The sequence below is a fragment of the Sminthopsis crassicaudata genome, chromosome 1 (genome assembly GCF_048593235.1).
Source record: "Sminthopsis crassicaudata isolate SCR6 chromosome 1, ASM4859323v1, whole genome shotgun sequence".
NCBI lineage: Eukaryota > Metazoa > Chordata > Mammalia > Dasyuromorphia > Dasyuridae > Sminthopsis > Sminthopsis crassicaudata.
Genome location: NC_133617.1, coordinates 218,022,069 through 218,045,630, shown reverse-complemented (window position 1 = coordinate 218,045,630; position 23,562 = coordinate 218,022,069). Strand labels below are relative to the sequence as shown.

Genomic DNA, 23,562 nt, shown 5'->3' with positions numbered 1-23,562 from the left:
AGGTTCAACCTCTTAAACAATGGGCACTACAGCCCTGTACCAATATGGATTCAGATTCATTTAAGAGACAAGAATATTGTAATTATGTCCAAGTCAGGACAGAGATTCATCACTGAATCCTCAGATGTTGATGAGGCAATGGAATAAGCAACTTATTCCTATTTTTCACTTCTTTTCCCAGGACAAACCCAGGTCCCATCTCATTGTGCTTTGCAGAGGTCTTATATTGGAAGAAATCAGCCAGACATCTGACAAACTAGGAACATTTTAGGATTTTCTTTTTCTTTGACTCTGGCAAGTTTGTGTTGACTGCTGCAGATTTCTAAGTGCAATCCTCACTGTGAGCATTTCTTAAAATGTTAAAGGCCTTGGTGGAATGCTTTGTAAAAAAAATGACATATCTGACTCATGCATATCTCTCAATAGCTGCAGTGAACCTTTGACTGATACTCCTGTTGATTTGATAGTTGTTAAGAGGCGATGAGAACAGCTTACATTTAGTTTACACCATTCTTTTATGTTTGATCTCCAAAGCAGCCCTATCAGTAAAACAGCATAGCCTTTTTCATCCCCATTTTTTGAATGAGGAAACTGAAGTTTTCCAAAGTTAAACACTTTGATCAAGGTCACATAGCCATTAATTTGCCAAGCCAAGATCAAGACCAGGTCTTCTGACAGTGCTGTGCTCACTGCATCATGCTGCTTTTTTGCAAGCTTTACATCTGTGCTCAATTTACAACAATGCAAAGAAAACATGGATGGCCACTAGCTTTCTGCTGTCCATCAATCTGGCTGGCAGTATGGGTCATTGGCCTATCACCTGCCAAATTCAGGGCTGACTATTACCTCATAATAAGGACTAAGCTTCTTAATCTTTTTTACATGAAGTATAAAGATGTGCTTATTAGCAATACCTAGCAGCCATCAAAATACTTTGAAATTATATCTTTTCAGAGATAACATTCAAATTAGGGAAGGAAGGAAGGCTATGGATAGTGGAATTTTAGAGCTAAAGAAGACCCCAGAGATCATTTAATCCAATCTTCTTTTGAGAAAGGAAGGAAATGTCATATAATTGTTGACTAAGAACATTTATAAAATGGGTTCGATGATATTTACAGTTCTTACTTCATAGGGTTAACTTTGAGCAAAGAATTTTGTAAATCTTTAAATGATATAAAAATGTGAGTTCTTATTATTAATAAACATGGGAGTGTCTCAGTATTTCTTAGATAGACTATTTTTTCCTCCATTCCTGGAATGTACTCTCTTTTTACCTAACCCTCTTAGAGAACTTCTTTTCATTCAAGAGACAGATCAAGTATTACTTTCTACAAGAACCTTTCTTGACATACACCACCCCCCAAAAAAAACCCTGCCAATTCTTTTCCTCCCAAATGGCCTTGTATTTATTTTATATTTATAATGTATGTGTTTATTCTATACATGTACTTGTGTGCATGTTTCCTCTGATAGAATTTAAGCTCTTTGAGAATAGGCATTGGTTCATTCTTTGCATTTATATTCTGTGGTTGACAATGCCTGGTACATGGTAAATGATTAACAAATGCTTTTTGATTTCTTTATATGCTGGTTCATCAAAAGGAATGTTTCAGGCTTCAAATATGCACAATTTCTAACTAATAGTGAAAACTAATGGAAGGACACATAATCTTGATTATTTTTCTTCTTTCTACAATTTTTCTTTAAGCTCAAGTATTTTTCCCAGGTTAATTCTCATTTTCTTTCTTTCTTCACTCTCTCATTTACAATTTATAATTTCAGTTAAGTATTTACTTTCTTATTGTTTTAAGACTGAATTGTAGTTTCCTAAATACCTACACATATTTCAGCTGAGAACTTCACCTCATATTTTACAGATAAAATGATATAATTCACTGTGAATTCCCTCTTCTCTTTTCCTCATTTCCTACCACTCAGGTGCCCTCTGCCACTTTATTCTCCTTGACTGAAGTAGCCTTACTTCTAACCAAGGTTTACTCCTTACCACTATTTCTTCAAGTGGTCCCATCCCATCCTAGCTCCTCCAACAGATCCTTACTCTTTTACTTATTTTCAATCTCCTCCTTGGTATGGCTTATTTCCTATTGCCTATGACTATTATCTTCAAGAAATCTTCACTTGCTAGAAACTGGAAGATGAATGGATGTCCATGAATTGGAGAATGGTTGGGTAAATTATGGTATATGAAGGTTATGGAATATTATTGCTCTGTAAGAAATGACCAACAGGATGAATACAGAGAGGTTTGGAGAGACTTACATGAACTGATGCTGAGTGAGTGAATAGACCCAGAAGATCACTGTACACTTCAACAACAATGCTGTATGAAGATGTATTCTGATGGAAGTGGATATCTTCAACATAAAGAAGATCCAACTCACTTCCAATTAATCAATGATGGACAGAAACAACTACACCAAGAGAAGGAACACTGGGAAGTGAATGTAAATTGTTAGCACTACTGTCTATCTACCCAGGTTACTTATACCTTCAGAATCCAATACTTAATGTGCAACAAGAAAATTGGATTTACACACATATATTGTATCTAGGTTATACTGTAACATGTGTAAAATGTATGGGATTGCCTGTCATCTAGGGGAGGGAGTAGAGGGAGGGAGGGGATAATTTGGAAAAATGAATACAAGGGATAATGTTATTTAAAAAAATTACTCATGCATATATACTGTCAAAATTTTATAATTATAAAATAAAAAAAGAAATCTTCACTTGATTTATCCTTGCTATTATCCTATATGTCTTCTGCACTTTGTAATTAAATAGACACTTATACTTTCTCCCCATTCATTTTTTTCTTACCCTTACAATCTGATTTGGAATGTCATTATTCCACCAAAACTTCTCTTTCCAATGATAACTTAATTGCTAAATGCAGTCACCTTTTTTCGGTTCTTATTCTCCTTGATCTCCACAATCTTTGACATTATTGATCATTCTCTCTTTGATACTCCCTTTTCTCTACAATTTTGGAACACCATATTCATCTGGTTTTCCTCCTACTTATCAGATAGCTCTCTCTGTCTCTGTTTCTGTCTCTTTCTCTCTCCTCCTCTTCTCTCCCTCCCTCTCTTTTGCTGAATTCTCCTCCAGATTATGCCCTCTAGCCATAGGGGGTTCTGTCCTGAGGGTCCTCTTCTTTTCTTCTTCATATAATTTCACTTGGTAATCTCATCAGCTCCCATGGATTTAATCACCATCTCTGTGTTGATACAGCTAGGTGACATAGAGGATAGAGTGCTATATCTGGAGTCAGGTAGACATGAGTTCAAATATAACTTTGGACATTTACTAACTGTATGACCCTGAAGAAGTCACTTAACCCTGTTTGCCTCAATTTCCTCATCTGTAAAATGAGCTGGGGAAGAAAATGGCAAATCACTCCAGTATCTTCACCAAGACAATTTCAAAAGAGTTCACAATTAGACATGATTGAAAAAGACAGAAACAATGTTGGTGATTCTCATATCTATTTTCCCTGTACCAATCTCTCCTAACCTCCAGTCTTACATTTCCAACTGCCTTTCAAACATCCTGAAATAAATGTCTAGTTGACATCTTAAACTCAGTACTTATTATTTTTCTCTCCTACATGCTCCTTCTTTCTACGGTCCATATTACTATTGAGGACATCACCATTCGCCCTATCCCTTAGGCTCACAACTTAGGAGTCATCCTGGATTCTTCATTATCACTCACTCCTCATGTCCGAGCTGTTGCAAAAGGCTGCCAATTCCACCTTTGTAACAGCTCTTGAAAATGCCCTGTTCTTTCTTCTGACATTACTACTGCTCTGGGGCAGGCTCTCATTATTTCATGCCTTGATTACAATAGTTGGCTGGTTGGTCTGTCTGCCTCAAGTTTTTCCTTACACTATCCATCAGCCATTAAAATAATTTTTCTTAAAGCCCAGGTCTAGTCATAATCATTCTCTCCTGAACACTACTCAATAAACTTCTATGACTTCCTATTGTCTCCAAAAACAAATACAAGATACTTTGTTTAGCATTCAATGCTTTTCATAACCTAGCCCTTCCAACCTTTCTAGTCTTCTTACACTTTATTCCCCAACATGTACTCTTTAATTCAATGACGTACACATCTTGGCTGTACCATGAAGATGATATCCCATCTCTTGACTCTGGGATTTTCTTTGTCCATCCTTCGTGCCTGAATTGTTTTTTTTTCTTGCATTCCAACTACTGATACCCCTGGCTTCTTCTAAGTCCCAACAAAAATTCTACCCTTTACAGGCAGCCTCCCTCTAATCCCTCTTAATTCTAATGCTTTCCCTCTTTTGATTATTTCCTATATATTTTGTATATAGCTCAGTTTGTATATATTTGTTTGTATGTTGTCTCCCTCCATTAAACTATAAGCTACTTGTGGATGGGGATTGTCTTTTGCCCATTTTTGTTTCCCTAATTAGCACAGAGCCTGGCACAAGATAGGTACTTAATAAATGTTGATTAATTGATTGCTAGGATTCATATTTCACAGGAAGAAAGGAAGAATGATGCTAAGATATTCTTTTCCATTTATCTCAAATATGATTTTCCCTTCCTCTTTGAACACACATACACATGTATATGTATACTAGATTATTTATTTAATGATAATTAAGAACACCCTTTCTTCATTTCCTCCTATTGCCTTCCCCATGCTCTACTGGAATCCATCCATTTCCTACATTGATTTCAGGAAAGATCTGAGATAACTGTTTACTGTTTTCTGTGTTTTCTTGCCTTACCTTTAGAGTCCAAACATTGCAGTAAAATATAAACTGTGTCCTAAGCTTGACAGAGAAGAAAATTGTTTAGTAAATAGTTTGGGATCTGGTAAGACAGTGAGTTCCACCTTGGGCCAATCACCTCTTTAGAATTTAGTTTCTTCTTATGTGTATAATGAAGGAGTTAGAGTAGATGCTCTCAGGTCCTTCCATACTCTACATCAATCATGTTCAACTATCTGACTATGTTTTATCAGTTTCAAGTCTTCTAAGCATTTCTTAAATATTTTGAACAACTTACCTGGTACTTTTCATTATAAATCTTGGTTTGTTAATTACCTTCAGCATCTTTCTGTGAAGTCAATTATCTTTCCAAAATCTTAGTTTCGCATTGGTGACATAGAAAATGATTAGTCTTTCTTTTCAGAATTATCTTTGTCCCCACATCATTTTGTGGAATTATAAAAAGCAATTTAACTGTTATGACTGAGGCAGGGAGAATTTTTAAGCCACCATTTTTTCTGGGTGGGGAGGGACACGAGTAATAAAAATATGTTTGGGAGACATAAGATCCTTGAGGATAAGAAATGCCTTGCTTTTGGTTTTATATTCTTAGTACTTAGCACAGTGCCTGGGATATTAGGTGCCTAATGAATGCTTGTTGAGTCAAGGTGAAATTAACTGACTTGTGTATCCAACAACAGGGTGTTCTCCCCTCCCTCTCCCCTTCCTCTCTCCCCCACTCTAATCTTAGAATCTTGCTGTTTGAATGATGGAAACAAAGTACAAATAAACCTTTCAGGCTATGGTTAAGTTTTCTGAGTGATTTATGGGGGAGAAGGAATATACCATAAATTATTAAATAAAGATAATCAGGGGAGCATGACAGCTTTCTATAAGAAGATAAATATGGAGTTTTCATTTTATTCTTTTACAAGGGGTTCAATTAATTAGAATTCTTTTAAATATTTGGATTTGAGGGAGATCATTTGAATCTGACAGACTCAACTTTTACTCTCTTTTTCTTTGTCCTTTCTCTCACTAACTTATGATAAAAAAAACATCAACCCACAGGATTTCTTCTTTTACCCCAGAGGAAAAAGCTGAATACATCTTTAAGTTTAAGTTGCCTTTCTAAACAGAGTTTAGTAATAATTAATAATAATAATAATAATAATACTATTCTGCTTAAAATAGCTTAGAATATTCCATTTTAAAATTTTGAATAAAAGTTTTATTTCTGGGCGAGTTTTCTGAATTTTACCTCTGAAGAAATAGTGTAGCCTATGGAACATACACTGACTGAGCTGGTCACAGAGGAGGAATACAAAGTATACCTTGGAAAAGAAAAACTAAATTGTTTTTTTTTCCTTTGCTGGGCACAGGAGAAGAGAGTTTTGCACTATTGATGCTCAGGTGAAGCTATAGAAAACAATAAGTCATTTTGACATACCTGGCCTTGGTGAACTGCCACTGGAATTCTAAGAGGGTATTCCAGCTTCACTTAGACATTTTTATTCAGATGTCTTGGCATTGGCTGATCACTTGAGAGTGACATATGGTAGGAACACGCTCCGAGGGGCAAGTCTCCCGGATGGCACACAGTACCACGTAAGATAGACAGATGGCGGCTTATTCAACCTTGGAAAGTAGTTTAATCCTACATATTGGCAGGGTTGGGTGTTGGGAGAGATGCCTATGGAATATGAGGCAAAGTGGTAGTGGGTTTACTTGGAAGCTGCTTACGAAAGGCAACAGAGGAGTGAGGACCTAGTATGGTGCCCAGCACCAAGTTACAGTGTGATGTACACAGTGGATGCTCGATAAATGTTGAGTGGGCATATGATGATAAAAAATATCTATGAAATTGAACTGGACAGTGACTGAAGCACCAAATGGAAAGAAAGGTGAGAGAAAGGGCATAGAAAATAAACATTGTAAGCTGCTATGCAGTAGGAGTCAAAAAACTTAGCTTCCCCCACCCTATTCCTTCTGATTTATCCATCACTGTATTATTACTACAAAATAGGAAATGCAGATTTCTATTGAGTAAAAGGTACAATTGGACTTTTGTTCAGACTCTTAGGATCTTGTATTTGGGATATTAAGTGAGGAAAGTATTTACTGACACTAATTTTTTTCCCAATAGGATCATCTGCATTTATAACATCAAGCTATCATATTCCATTTGGGCCAGTTTCAAGAACGAACATCAGTATGCATGCAATTTGTAAGGTGAGTAGCTCTTGCCTTTTTCACTCTTACTGATTTATGTGAGGAAAAGATTGCTGGAACTCTACTTTTATTTTTTTCTTTGAAAAAAGTTTCACATGTCTCCAAGTATAAGAATTATTTCTCCAACTTAGTTTTACTCTTTGGTACTTTGATCTGTGATTTCATAGTTTTGAGTGCTCTCTCCACTGATGAAGACTGCTATGTCTGTGTACCTCTTCATCTTGTGTAGTTCTTTGCTCTGATTTATGGAAAAAACACAAATAATATGGACTTCTTTGACCCCTCCTACTTTATATAATTGTTATTTTTGCAATGGGATATGAATATACAAACATGTACATTTTTATATTCCCCAGAAATAAAGAAAATTGAGCTTCATGTTTATATTCTAGATTCTTGAGAAAGATCAGTAGATGAAAAAAATTGAAATTAATTAACTGGAATTCTAAATTTTTCATTCTAGACAGGGTGATGTAATGGAAAACCACCTGGAAGTCAGCAGATCCTGGTTCTAGTCCTAGCTCTGTCATTAGCTGTACAGCTATTTCTTTAAGCTATTTCATTTATTTAGTACTTAGTTGTTTTATCTGTAAGTCACTTCTTGACTGAAATACTATTGCTCTAATTTAAAAATAAAATTTTCAACTTTTTTATGTTGCATTAAAAATGTTTGATTCGCTACATTGGAACATCTCTGATATGAATTATGGATATGGTCAGATGATTTTCTTTTTCTATTTCATTTCTCATATATTTTATGAAGTTTGTGAGAGAGAATACTTTTAGAATTTTAGACCTTTGTTTTTTGACTTTGACTCCTGCTACTTTGTATCATATTTTAAGTCTCTGCATGTTTGTATACAATAGCTCTCTCACTGGAACCACTTAGAAGCAAGTGGATCAGTAAATAAAATACTTTTTAGTAGAACACAAATGATATAGAAATAAAAATGCTGGGCAAGTATCTATCAGTTCTTTGCTTAGCCATATATTTAACCCAAACTTTCTTGGTTTATGTCACTTTTAGAGTCTCAGTAATTTTTTAAAAAGTGCCGCAGGTGAAAACAGCAATAACAACAACAATTCAAATGGTTCCATTTATTAAATAGTTAGGTCCAAATTAATTAGTATTTATGTTATAATTTGAAATAATATTCATAAATTGAAAGAAAAATAATATATATTTTTTCATTCTTAACAACAATTGGCTAGTAATGGGAAATGTGTATCTGTGCAACTTCTGAAACTTTAAAATACTTTTAAATTCTACCAATCCTTTGTTTGGAGTCTTCTAATCTTGTTTCCTGTTCTTCATTTGCAAAGAGTGATTGCTTTTTATCACAGAAATTATCAAAAAACTAGCATCACAAAGATAGGACATCCCAAATGAAGAAGTTACTGGTATGGTCCAAAGATTAAACTAGTATCTTGTGTAGTGTCTGACAGATATTGAGTATTGCTTTATTTTCCATGAAAATCTGGAAGCTCAGATTGTACCTCAGTGAGGTCACTTTAGTGTCCTGGAACATCACTGGGTCCAGTCTGAAAATCTCTTTCTTAACCATTTCTTGTCTTAGTAGCCTGATTTGTAATAAAAGTAACACATACCTATCTCCAAGGGTTGTTGAGAGGATCAGAAGAGAAAATGTTCCATCAGATTACTTAGGAAAGTATGAAGTTTTCCTGAGGTTTTTTTTGCTCACTAAAATAAACTTTGCTAGGTAAATGTCTCATTACTTAGGCAAGTATATTTTATGAATTCTCCCTGAAGATTCTTCTAGCATCACCCTCCTGGCCCTCGGTAGGAATGTAGCTTTTAAAATTAAGATATTAGTGATTCATGAAGGACTTATCTCATTCCTTGGGTTAGGCACAAGATTAATTCAAATGGTCCTTGTGTTTTGGGTACTTGCCAAAGTATAGTAGAAGCTTATGCTGCTGTGGATTGAGGATCCAAAATTGGCTAATAAATGGTTTTCTGAGGTCAGGATACTTCCTGCATATTGCTGACCAGAAGCTGTTTTTCCCTTCCCTTCCTCCTTTCCCTTCCTCCTTTCCCTTTTTTCCTTCCTTCCTTCCTTCCTTCCTTCCTTCCTTCCTTCCTTCCTTCCTTCCTTCCTTCCTTCCTTCCTTCCTTCCTTCCTTCCTTCCTTCCTTCCTTCCTTCCTTCATCTGATTGGACTCAGACCTGAAAAAGTGATGACAAGTGAAAAGAAAGGAGATTTTTTTTTTTACTTTCAGTCTCCAAGGACTGGTTTATTCAGACCATTGGATTCATTTTGTGGGCTTTTACCTGGAGGAAATATAAGTGCTTTTTAAAAGAGTCATTGTTCATAATATCCCTGTGAAAGGTGGGAGTGCATTTCTGTTTTTAATTGCACATGCTACTTACTTATCTGTCTCCATGATTCCTTGTTTTCTTTGCTTTGGTGATCAATTTACTGATCAATTGCACTAATTCTAGGTAGTTAGTTGTATTACCTACCAGCTTGTAGTGAAAATATCTTACCTTTATATAATTGTGAAAAACAGTCCCTGGGATCCATTGGCGAAGGTGAAAGTGGGGGTATTAGCTTATACAGCTTTTCTTTCATTATCTCCTGGTCACCATTCCCTTTGGGAAGCAGATGCTGATGGAACAGCCTTTTCGTGGCTGAGCAGGCAGGTTGTACATCAATCACGTGCCCTGGATTTTGCAAAATAGTAATCACAAGAGAAAGTATGAATTTTTGTAAATTGACAAGGTGACTTATATTTAAGTTTGGAATGTTCCCACTGCTCTATGAAAACTTATGGAAATCTTTTTTTGTCTGCACTATTATATGTTGACTTTAGGTTTGAATAAAACAAAGCCAGTTTCTGTGTCTGGGATATCAGAGCAGCTGAGGCATGATATGCACAACTGTAGGTGGCCCCATGAATCCTGCGTAAATTTATGAGCATAGACCTGGATTCTGAGGTGTCAAAAAGCCTTAGCACTTCTAGAAATAAGTTCTTACATCTGACTGTCCTGGAATTTATTTTTGCTCTGCTACTCATAAAAATATATGCTCTAAACAGCTCACAGCTGGATTGCAAGACATTAGTAAATGCTGATAAAATGGATGAGGTGATAATTATACTTTTTTTTTTGTTCTACTTCCCTGTTTAGGACAGTTGGTATGGGCATTTAGAGTTGTGCATTAACTGCAGAAATGTGACTGCACACAGAAAGTAGACCTTCTTGGCTTTTGGTCAAAACCAGGACTGGGTTTCAATTCTTATTTTGTGCAAGAGTCCTTAAATTGGTTAAAGGATCAACCATGGGACTTCTCTTAGACCTCTTTAGATGTGGGGCTTTCCTTACACCTCTTGAGATATTTATGCTCTTAAAAGAGGGGAAAGCTAAATGTCATAAAGTTTTTAGAAATGGGAGAAACTGAAGAATTTTAATCTTCTTTTCCAGGAGAGAAAATATGCTAGGCAGAATTAGGAAATTCAGAGGAAATGTACTCATTTTTCCTTTCATTTCATTTATAGAGAAAGAAATTCCTAAAGCATCTAACTTAGAACTTAGGCTCAATGAGTAGTGGCACTGTAAGTAGTGGTGATACAGTCTTAGAAAGATTTATTGCAAAGTTACTCAATGGTAGAGGAAGATATATTGGGATGGGAGTCATAAGTTCAAGTCTCATTCTTGGTTTTCTGTCCTTTCTCTTCATCAGGAAGCAAGACTTCAACACTGAGAGCTATTTTGTGGTCATTATGAACAAAAAAGGGTCAAATTGGGAAATTCCTGTTCTCTTTTCAGGTAGTCCTTAGGGAATTGAAATGGATTGTGGGACTAGAGACAGGTAGGAAATTTACTCTAGTGTGAGCCTTATAGTCCCAAGGGCTGGACTTTTTAAGCAATTAGAAAAATAATCTTAGACATGTGTAAGTTATTCTTCTCTACCCTAGCTTCCTGCCTTTGTGTACACTTAAAGTCTTAAGGCAAAATCAAAGGAGATCAATAGTACTAGAGAAACGTATCTTGGAGTGTATGTTCCTGTTGTCTACATTGACATAAAATTTATTTATACCAGGTCTGGCTATAAAACTATCCTTGGCATTTTGCAATAAAATAGATTAAATTGTTGAAATGTTATGAAATGTCAAAACAAATAAAAGGTGTAGAATGACTGTATCATGACTTAGGCACCCCATTAAGAAAACGAAATGAAAGTCTGCTTTGAAGTAAAGTCCATTTAAAGACTTTTCTTAGAGAGCCTGTTAGGGTAGAGGGTTCAATTTAGCAAAAAATTGGATCCATTCTTTGCATTTTAACATTTAAGATTAATTGAAAGGCAGAATGGTAGAGTTTATGGAGTGGGCATGAACTGTTCACATCTCATTACTGTAGATATCTTGAGATTTCAGTATCTTTGTCTGTTATCAACTACTCAATGGCTGGTTATCTTCTGCCTTTCCCTCATCCTACTTCCATCCATCTGAAGGGTTGTGTCATACGAGATAATCAAGGCTCTGTTTCTTATCTCCATTTTCCATTCTTTTTGTCTTCCATTAACAAGAAATGAAGGGGAGCTAGGAATAAGATGTGTCTGGGGCAGAGGTTCTCCAGGGCTCTAAAAGTTGAGGTTAAAAAAAAAAATCAAAGTTGACCTATGTACATAGGGAAAGATAATAGAAAGGAAAACCAACAATTAGCACCACTTTTCTCTTTTTCCCTTTTCCTTTATCACTTTTCTCCTCTTTATTGCTCCTCTTCATCTTTTCCCTCTTTTGTTCCCTCTTCTTTTCCTTGGTGCAAAATGGAATTGTTGTGGGAGTCACTTAATTTCTTTTATTCTATAAGGTATTTCAACTGTAAAATGGGGATAAGAATAGCAACTTCAAAGCAGAGTTGCTGTAAAGATCAACTGTTTTGAAGCACAATATAAACATCTATTATTGTTGTTATTCTCTGATATCGTACCAATGTACTATGATATAGCTTTATTCTATGGTATGATTTTTCTATGGTATTCTTTATTCTATAGGAATTCTTAACCTGGGCATCCACAGAACTTCTCTTTCTCCCAAAAGTGGGGGAGGGAGGTTCTGTGAAGAGATTTGTGAATTTGCTTGGAAAAAATACATCTTTATTTTCATTAACCTTTAACTGAAATAAGCATTTCCCTCAATTATGAAAGTAGGAAATAAATATAATTCTCAGAAGGAGCCTGGGTAGCCAAAGGAAGCTGTGATACCAAAGAAATTAAGGTCCTCTGGTCTTTGGTATATACTCCTTTATGAAAATAATAATAAAAAAAAGCTTTATCTTTTGGATTTACTACCAGTCCTTTGATCTCTTTGGATGTGCCCCATTTCTTTACACTTATTCAAAACTCAGTTGAAGACCACTTTCTACATGAAGCCTTTTTTTCATCTTCCTGAGCCCATCCCCAATTTCACCCCTGCAGCTACAAGATGCCTTCTCACCCTGAAATCACTCTGTTTTTATTTTGTATATATTTAAATATGTCTACTTGTTATTACCCCAAAGGAAGGTAATCTCCTTAAAGGCATGGATGATTTATTTTTTTTTTATTTTTGTATCTTCAGCTTCTAGCACAGATCCAGGAAATAAAAGAGGTGCTTAATAAAGACTTCTTGATATCAACCAGGTGATAATGGGAATTTGTACCTGGGTTAACATATGGCTTAACCCCATAGATATGGTTGTCTGGAATAACTTCCAGAAGGAAATCTAGAAGGAAGCCTCTGATCCCTGGAGCCTTCTGGAAGGGATACAGTGAAAAGAGTGATGGTGATCTTGGACTAGTCTCAACTTTTAATTTACTCATCATAGGATGAGAACAAATTTAACCGGCTAGGGTTTAAGGTCATCTTACTCTATTTCTTTATTTCTAAGAGACAATAGTATGAAATTCATCTGAAAAAAAAAATACTACCCTTTTGTTTTAAACTTATAAGGTAAGAAGCACCAGCAATCGAAAACTAGAAAAGTATCATCAGACTGCTAAAAAGCTAGGAAATTTTCCACGTAAAAAGTTCGTGGAGGGGGAACGTGGTTTAATGGAGGTGGATGTGGGTGGTGCGGGGAATAAGAGTATAAAAATAAACCTTTCAGAAACTCTGGGTTGCTTCATGGCGTGTGTATTTTTCCATATGGGGGAAGGTTTGAAATAGTATTTCTTTTTATGGGATTTTAGCAGCGGGCTCAAGTGAGGCTTTTGTGGGTTCGCTTTCCCTATGTAGGTGATATAACTTTTGTAACAGTGCGAGAGCACGCGTAGGCAGTGTGGCAGGAGATTTCTGAGAGGTTCTCTGTCTGTCTTCCCTCCTGAATCTCTTCCCCCCCTACCCCCACAAACTCCCAGCCCCGCCCCTCATTTTCTCTAATCCACTTGAACAGCACCGAAGTGCAAAATGTGCTTTTGCCAAGGTCAGTTTCTTGTGATGACTTGCCCGTGGCAAGTGATGCCAGTTGTAACAGACTGAGTCTCAGCAGCTCACACAAAGTCACATTGGTGCATCCGCGGAGGACATTCATCCAGAGCAGGTTATCCTAACTGGGGTCTGGGATTTCCTTACAAGGTTGGCTGCTGAATTCCAGCAGATTTATTTAACTCCTCGTGTCTGGGCGAGATTGCCTCGTGGCTTGACGGCTATGCGTCCATGTGATGAATTGGTCCTGTCTTTCAGGAGCCCTTAAGGAATCTTTAGAGTACCTCAAGGTGATTTTAGACTTATGGGAATTATGGTAGGTTGACCTGTAAGTACTTCAGATTCTATTCAGAGAGAAAACTGAAAAAGGAGAGAGCCACTGGAGCATGAAGTGGGAGGTTTATTTGACTTGGAAAAATCACTTTAAAGATTGTGAGATTAGAAATGTGATGGTTGGGGCTGAAATATTCTAGACTCGTTTGAAAAGGGCATACAGCATGAAAATAAGGGTTTTTATTCTAACGGGTCCAATCCGATGGCACAGAAACAGAGCATCTATAGATTTAATTGGAGTCCTCTTTTAAGCTTCCTTCTTGAATGAACATAATATAGCATTTCTTTTTCAAAGTCATGGGGAAGGGATAGATATATGTGCTTGGGCATGATTTGTGCCAAAGACTGCTTTGTAATGCTTGATTAACTTTAAGAATATGGCACTTGAGAATTCAAAAGAAGTGTCTGCCGTTCTCTGAGCATGTAGGGTTCTCCTGAGGCTCTGAATGACACTGTATGAAATGTTTGTTCATTTTACACTTTTGCTATTATATGGTTTGTCACGACATTTTGCAGTTTTCTGGCTTGCTCTCGGCCAGCCCATGGAGGGGGCTGCCGAAGAGGGAAGCTGCCTCAGATTGCTAAATTACAATCTGAGATGTTTGAAGTACTGCTGGCTGCCTTATCTCAACCCTTTCAAAAGATTGCTGGGAGTCTGGCGAGTTGTTTCAGTATTTTTGCCCCATGTTCCAGGGTGCTAGGAATGGAGATGCAAGTGGGGATGGGGAAATACAATTGGTAAACTAAACTGCACAGTAGCTTTTAATGCTAAACGAGCATAAAGAATACAGTATCCTGGGCAGACTAAGTTTTCAATATCCTGTTTTAGTGTTACAAGCAGTGTATTAATTTGATTAATTTAAGCAATAGTTTTCATTTTCAAAAATAAAACTATTTTCATTCTCTTATCACAGTCCACTTGAATTATGAGTCTTGCAGGGCAGGGGCTATTTGCCTTTTTTTTTTTTTAATATTCACAATGCTTTGTTCAAAGTATATACTTAATAGTTGCCCTCTGGGTTAAATTTAGTGGAATATCTGGATGAAAAAAAATGTGGATTATTCATTAGTTATTATTTCAAGGAAATGCTTTCTCAAGCAGAAGATAAAGGTGGTATTTTGGAAATGGACATATAGAGTAGTGCTCAATTTGGTTTGTCCTAAACTTGCCATGAACTAAGTATTACATATTTACATTTATGTAAATGCATGTATATGTGCACACACACACACTTTTTTGCAAGTTCTTTTTTACTGTGTTAGTATATATTTGTACCACTTGTATCCAAGAAAATAAAATTTCCTTTAGAGGTTTCTAAGCTAAGTTAAATTCACTTTCTAAAAATCTCTTTTTTTCTGAATAGATGTTTGTTTTTAGCAGGACCTTTGCACTAGTTGTTAAGATGTGTGCCTTTTTCTTGAGGATTCCTACTTTCTTGGTATTAACATCAGTCACATTTTTCTCAGTATGGCATCTCGGAGAATGAGAACTATATATAATATTTACCTATGTATACCACGCTGGGGTTTTCTGAAAGTTATGTAATGAATTAAAATAGAATCTTTTTGGAAATAAAAAGACCGTTATGTGTTGTTACATTGTTTCAGAGTCAGGATTCATGTGGAAACCTTGGAGAGCTTGTCTCTGCCTCAGTGTAAACTAAGGCTGTGTTTGTGATAGTACCTTCTGAGACCACTCTTCCCTCCTCCCATTTCATGTTTGTCTTATAGGAGCAACTGATAGTAGCATCAGCAATCATGGCTTTAACTCCCTTTGACCCTGGATGAGTGCCAAAAGAGCAGCTGCAGGAACTATAGGGAATGTTGTTTTGGTTTCAGTGCAATAGGAGCACCCCACATAGGTTAGGGCGGTATCTCTACTAGTGCTTTTAGCTGGAGTGGTCTGGCTGAGCCCTTATTCCATAATATCCCCTCTGTTTATTACACGAACCACAGAATTAGATATTGGTTTTTTTGGAAACAATAGGGTGTGAAGACGCAAGGCTGCATTTTTGGGGATGAATAGGAATTGTCCCTTGTGTAGTTTTCATTGTTGTAAGCTCAAGATTTATTGGGGGAATTATTGATAATTCAGAGTAGATTTTCTACTAGATTTCTACTGTTTATCTTAGATGTTAACCATCAGGCTGGATATGACTTTGGTATATTTGTTAATGGGTGCATGAATGAATTCCATGAGCTCAGAGCCATCCTGGACCAGGGACCATAATACTAATAGAAATCTTTAAGAGGGTTAAGTGGTTTTAGTGGGCAAGACATATCTTTTATATAGCTTAGTAGAACTGATGGACATGTTAGGACAGTGTAAGGACCACCTGGAACAAAGAATGATAGGAATGATCAGGAACCAGAAGAATGGTAGAAGCTATTAAGATAATCAGGATAACATCAAAACTTTGAAATTAAGGATGAGTTGGAGGTCTTAGTCTTCCCTGATGTTTTGTCCCTGACATGGTGCCTCTGACTAACCCAGTAGTCTAAATAGCCTTTAATTTATCATGCAAGAAGAGAGAGAATGTCTCAAGTTTTAAGGTTAAAAAATGGACCATTCCATTACATTCAATAAGCACCTACTTTGCTCAAAGCCCTGTGCTTGGTACAAGGAATAAAAGACAAAGGGGAAGAACAGTCCCTGCCCTCACAAACTTTATATTCATGGTCTGATTTGAGGCAGTATTTTTCTGGAACCATGATCAAGGGCAAACTCTATAAGCCCAGAGCCTGAATGATTCAGGAGCCTAGAGGGACTACATAGCATAATGATTGAAAAAAAAATGGCACTCTGAGGAAAAGTGATTCCAAAGCAGATAGTTACATAGAGGATGGATTCTTAGGTGGTTTTGGGAGAGACTATAATTTGTCAGACTATAATTTGTCTAATGTGTGTGTGTGTGTGTGTGTGTGTGTGTGTGTGTGTGTGTGTGTGTGTGTGTTTATGTGCCTGTGTTGTTAATAAGATTATAGCAGGGACAATATTTGAATGGCAGAACCTGATGAAATAATTTTTCCTCCTGATCTCAGTTTCAACTTTTGGAAAGGCCATTGGAATAGCTGATTCCTGACTCCTCTAAGCTCTAACAATCTATAAGTCAAATTTCCTCAGTCAACCATTCTATCAGTTAGCAAGCATCTACTTGAAGCATGTTCTTTGAATATGAGATTCCATCTCTCATCTCCGTCTGATTCTCCTCCCAGACTTAGTTTAGTGTGCTTTACTCCCCCAATTCTGTTTCTTAGATTCCGTCTCCCTTCAAAACTCAGCTCATTAGCCACTTTCTGAAGTTCTCCCTCCCCACTTCCTCAGTTGTAATATCTTCCCTATTCAGATTAATTTAAACCTAATCTGTATTTATATTTTATCTTTTAATTATTATAGTTTGTCTTCCCCATTAGAATATAGGTTTCTTCTGTAAGAAGACAGTACATAGACTTTCCCCTTCCCCTTTCCACTTTTGTATTTCTTTGCATCTCCATTGTTCAGCACATAGGAAGGATTTAATAAATGTAGATTGACTGCCACAGTAATGTCAATGGAAAAAAGTTAAAAGATCTCAACACTAAGAACAGTAGAGTGTCCAAACATACCTTTAGAGGATTAAAGAATATCTTTCTACTTTCAGGAGAGTTGGTAGACTAATATTTAGGCTGTGGATTGGGGTAGTTATTTATAGATATGGCCAATATGTTCATTTATTTTGCTTGAGTGTATACAATTGTTAAGAGGAAGGATTTTATTGGGGAGAAGTGGGAGAGAGGGGAAGACATTAAAAATGAAAGTGCTTGTTGACTGATGTAAGCACCAGTAAAACATTTAAAAAGGAAAAAGAAATATAAAGGAAGATAAAACAGCAAGTCAACCAGATAGAGTTGCAATTGTAGAAAAATATATCACATGCAAACATTTGGAAAAGAATTCTGGTTAAGAGAGCACTAAAATGCATAAAGAATATTATGATTTGGGTAGACCAGCATGACTAGCAAAAGAATTTTGCAAATTAATAATGACATTTCATGTTCTGGCAGCACGAATATATCTATGCACATTAGTGTTCAGGTGTACAATTTAGCTATATTTTAATAATGGGACCCCATGGCTACACCTAAGTCCTAGATAGCCAGTTTCCTGAGAGATAGATAAAGCATTTATCAAGCTTATTCTGTGGCAGACATATGGCAAACTTTAAATATATAAATACAAGCAAGCAAAACAATCCTGTCTATAAGCAATATGTTGGGAGACAATAAATAATAGGGAGCTGGAAAGTAGAGTAGTATGTGTCTGATGGCATGCTAAGGAGGTAGCCAGTAGGTAGTATGGAGACTTGATGATGGAATGATAAGATGAAAGCTTAGCTATTTATCAAGAGTATTATTTTTCATTGCCACTCCCTCACTTGTCAGAGAAAATAATGAATTAGAATGATGGATATTGTTAGCACATCAGGATAGGCAATGCACATGAACTCTGAAGGCAAGCAAAGAAGTAATGTTCTGCTAAGAGAATACTTTAGTATTTCTTCTGAAAACACTTTTTAAGCAGAGCGAGAGTGGCTGCAGTTTCAAACTAAGGAAGTCATTTTATGCCTGAACCTCAATGTCAATGTCTGTTGCAGTTTGAGTACAGAAAGGAGTCTAAGAGGAGTTCGTGGAAATGAGATTGTATTACTAGGAATTAGAAGGCCTATATTTGTGTTTTTCATTGTATATGTTATTAGTTTGCATAACTGAGCTTTGGTAGTAATATGTGTGCTGGTGGCTGTGTTATTATACTGCTTGGGATCTGGGCATATATTACTTACAATATTGAGAGATAATGTGATGAAATTTATACATATAGTCGTTAGTGGGAAACCCATCTATAATCTAAAATCATTCTTTTTCCTTTTTCTTTACCTCCTTTGGGGTATGCTCATCAGGGACTTGGAATCTTATTATAGCCTAATTCTTCTACCACCATGCATCTCTCTCTCTCTTCCCCATCATTCATGTTGGTATGACATGTGATCATATCTTCCAATTTTAAAGTCTTCTACAGTGCCTTTTTTTTTCGGCTTCACATTATATTTTCATAGTACCAATTATTGACTTCAGGTAGGAAGTATGCTTGAATCCACTGTGTCAGATTCCTAAAATCCCTATATATTGAAGGCAAACATTACAGGTTTGCTATCAGAGACAAAAAAAGAGGAAAAAAAGCAAACTACCCACTGTCTTTGAACCATATGGGTTTTGTACCTTTTTGTTTCTTTCCCCTTTATTATTCCTTCATCGTCTGTAGCACTTTGAAATTGAAAATTCAGCAAATTAAAAAATAAATTATTGTGAAAATTTGGGCAAGTTTTTCTCTACCCAATTTAATAAATAATTGTCTTCTGTGTGCTATGAGAATAAGGTAAATATCAAGTTATTATTATTATTATTATTATTTTAATTTTTAAGGGGCAAAGGCTTTATTATGCTGTTAAGGCCAGGCTAAATATATACTAGTCTTTAGCAAGAAAAAGGGGTTTTAGCAATTAACAAAGGGAAAGACAAGTTCCCTAAGGAGAACCAGGAAGAAGATGTCATTAAAAGAAGATGGATGCTGAAAGGTGGGATTACTCCATTAATTGCTGACCAATCCTAAAAGGGAGTTAGCACCAGCCTATTATTTTTATTTTTAAACAGTATTTGTCCATTCATTTTATTTTTTAAAAAAAAGCATACTAATACATTTTATTTTGACAACAGATACTTTTAACAAACACTTTGACAATACAATTCCTGAAAATGCTATTACTGATTATTGGCAGAAAGGAGGGATGCATCCTTTAACTTTGGTGGTTTGACATCAATGAAATAGAACATTTATAAGAACGTAGTCCCTATCCTCATGAATGTTATAGTCTTCTAGAAGGATATAATATGTACAATAAAATTATACACACACACACACATATAAAACTATATAAGTGTACTAGAGAGGGACAAAGTGCTTTGTGATATCTAAAGAGTGACTTCATGAGATAATAGGGAAATCAGAGTTCAAGAAGGAGATAGTATTTTAAGGAGGAGTTAGAAGGAATACAGCAGATTAAGAAGTGAAGGACAACTCTGTCTTGTCTAACAACTTCTAACAACTGACAATTCTGTGACAACTTCTAAGCCCAAGTATTGTTGTTGTTTGTCCTTCATTCTCAAAAAGGACAATGACATCAGAGAGATAATGCCATGATGTGGAAGTGAGTTGGATTTAGGGTGGGCTATACAAAATCACCAGCCTTATTTTTTCCTCCAGAGCCATCTGGTCTGTGGCAAGATATAGATCAGGATGACTGGAAATGGCTCTGGATGCAGTGGGACATCTTGACATATTTAATCTAAGATCTTTCCCAGGTTTCAGTTTGATTTAGGTAATGCCCATTCTGTTGACTAAGGCTAGGTAAGAAACCTTAAATGTCTTTTCCTTCTCAGATTGGACTTTTTTTTTTTTGACTTAGTAAAAAAGGCCATTCTTTGTTTCAATTTTTACTTTACTTTACTTAATCCCAGAGAACAACAGGAATAAAGAAATAGTGTTCTGTTAGAAAGATGTAGATAGTATTGTTTGATTGGAATGTAGAGGATGTACAAAGAAGTGTAAGATTTGGTTAGAAATCTAGGGTGGCAATTTAAATATAAAAAGTTACACTGTCAAAATTAGAATAAAATGGAATATTATACATTTCACAATTACATAAGGGAGAAATGAATAATTAAAATGTATAAAAGAGATCACAGAAAGCAAAATGGATGATCTTGAGGATGTCAAATTGAAAAACCTTTTGTACAAATAAAATTAACATGTAGTTATAATGAAGAATATGAAAAAATCTTTGCATTTTATCTTTGATAAAAATTTGACATCCCAAATCTATAAGAAATTGATGTGAATACAGGTGTGTAATTGAATCATTCCCCAATAGGCAAATGGGGAAAGGATATAAAGTTTCAAAAGAATTACATGAAATGATGTTCAAGATCATTTATAACTGGAAAAAATGCAAATTAAAACAACCCAGTATCCCCTCCCACACCTTGCCCATCAAGCTAACAAAGCTATTAAACTGGGAAAACTCATTGCCATGGAAAGACATTCATGCTAATTCACTGTTGTAGAAGCTGTGAATCAATTGAACCATTCTGAAAAACAGGAATTATGCAAGAAAAGTTACCAATATTTTCCTACTATTTAGCCTAGAGATTTCATTAGTGGGACTATATAACAAGAGGTTTATTGACCCTAAGAAAAGACTATATATATATATATATATATATATATGTATATATATATATGTATATATATATATGTATATATATATACATATGTATGTATATATATATATATATGTGTATATTCATCACAGAATAATTTGTGATTATAAAAAGGAAGAACAAAATAGGAACCCAACAACTGATGAAATTGTAGTATACAAATAGAATATTACAGTCTTATAAGGAAATATCTATATTAAGAAGTCAGAAAGTTTTAGAAGGGCTCATATGAAATAAGTAGATTAAAACCAAAAGAACAATATCTGCAAAAACTACAACAATGTAAAAAATTGATGTAGAAAGGTAGCAAAATTCTGGTCAAACACAATGGTCACTGTTAGCATCCTAGTGCTATGCTGAACGTTAAAGAAAATAACCCTCCTTTTTGTTAATAACTGTTACTCAAACTGCACACTTTAGTAAAGTGGTTTGTTGGAAGGTATCTACTGCAGCAAAATAAAATCCATAAATACATTTATGATAGAAAAATTGCGGAGGGTTTAAACTATATGGCAAAGGGGTTCAAATATTATCAAATAAGGAGCTATTAAAACTATTTGATCAGAAAAGTGACAACTAGATCTGTACCTGAGGACAAATAATTTGATAGCATTATCAACCATTGGCTTGATAATGGGATGAGGAAGAGTGTAGACACAAAGACTTTTGAGGTATCTATTGCAGTCATTACACAAATATTAAGGAAGGACCTCTTCTAAAGTGATGGCAGGGAAAATAGAAAAAAGGGAATGGCCATTAGAGGTATTACAGAGACAGAATTGCCAGGACTTATTAACTGATTGCATATGAGGTATTGGAGAGAGAAATGTCAAATACTTCTAACATAAGAGACTGAATAAATCTTTCATATACAGAATCCAGAGTCAGGGTGAAGAATACTCTAGGCTTGGAGTTTTAGTTCTGCCAATTATTAGCTGTGTAACTTTGGGCAGATCAATTAATCTTTCTAAGCCTCAGTTTCCACATCTGTAAAATCTACCTAACAGAGCTCCTGTAAGGATTACATGAAATAATGCATGTTAATTATAATCAAATAAGATATATATGTATATGTATATATATTTATATATATATATAATCTATTATTAAGATAGTAAAAGTGAATCATAACACGATGCAGAAAATGCTAGTAGTGATAATGCCAATTTCCATGTGGGAAAATTATATTTTACTTCTTTTTATTTATTCATAATCATTTTTCTGAAAATGGATGTTTTTTGTATTAATAGTCATAGAAGACAGCATATGTACAGAAATGATCATAATTTTATTTTTTACTCATAAATTCTTTTATTATCAAGTTTTTGCTCATTTCTTGCAAGTTCAAAACTATACCCCTTAAAGTTCAGTGGTTTGAATTTCTACCTGTAACAAAATTAAAAACATTTAAAAATAAGTTCAAATTATAATAGCCACAATTTAAGTAGCATTTTAAGATTTTCACAGTACTTTACAAACATTATCTCTTTTGATCATCATAATAAATCTAAGAGGTAGATGCTATTATGATCCTTATTTTATAGATAATGAAACATTTTCCTTTTCTGTATACTAGCCAATCTGGTATGTGTGGGGTGTATTTGTATTTCTTTAATCAATAGTGATTAAGAAAATTTTTTCCATATGACTATAGTTATTGATTAATTTGTCTGAAAACTACCTGTTTGTATCCTTTGACCATTTATCAATTGGAAAATGGTTCTTATTTTTATAAATTTGACATTTCTCTATATGAGAAATGAAGCCTTAATCAGAGAAAATTTCTATAACTTTTTATAATTATGATTATTAACTATGTATTTCCCCCCCATATTACTTTCTCCCATTTATCCTACTTTCTCTTTCCCCTTGCCTTGTTCATCCTCAAAAGTATTTGCCTCTGACTACCATCTCTCCCTATTTATTCTCTCTTCTATTGTTACCGTTTCCCCTTTCTACTATCATCTTCCCCTCCTACTTTCCTGTAGGGTAAAATAGATATAGTCAGCTGAATGTGCATGTTATTCCTTCTTTGAGCTGGTTCTGATGAGAGTTAAATTAAAGCACTTTCCTTCATTTCCCCCATTTTCCCCCACTGTAAAAATTCTTTCATATTTCTTTTTTTATGGAATAATTTACCCCTTTCTATGTCTTCCTTTCCCCCTCTCCCAGTGTATTCCTCTTTCTCACTGCTTATTATTTTTTAAAGAGTTCATTCTTCATATTCAACTAATATATGTCTCTTTTTATCTTATCTTATGTTCTTTTCAACTGTCCTAATAATGGTAAAGTTCTTGGAGTTGCAAGTATCATCTTCTCATGTAGGAATATAAACAGTTTAACCTTATTGAATCCCTAATGATTTTTCTTTCTTATTTACCTTTTTATGCTTCTCATGAGTCTTGTTTTTGAAAATCAGATTTTCTATTCAGCTCTTGAATTTCCATTTCTTTCTTCCTGAAGGATTATACTCAGTTTTG

At 35.2% G+C, this 23,562-nt stretch overlaps 1 protein-coding gene across 12 annotated transcripts in view; it reads left to right on the top strand.

Moving 5' to 3' along the window:
* The window catches only part of LDLRAD4 (low density lipoprotein receptor class A domain containing 4), a 565,990-nt gene that overhangs the window by 88,025 nt on the left and 454,403 nt on the right, over positions 1-23,562 (top strand). For all 12 annotated transcript variants that reach the window (XM_074274524.1, XM_074274419.1, XM_074274485.1 and 9 more), the window contains one exon: positions 6,921-7,006. The gene's annotated coding sequence lies outside the window, so the exon portion shown is untranslated. The remainder of the gene's footprint in view (positions 1-6,920; positions 7,007-23,562) is intronic.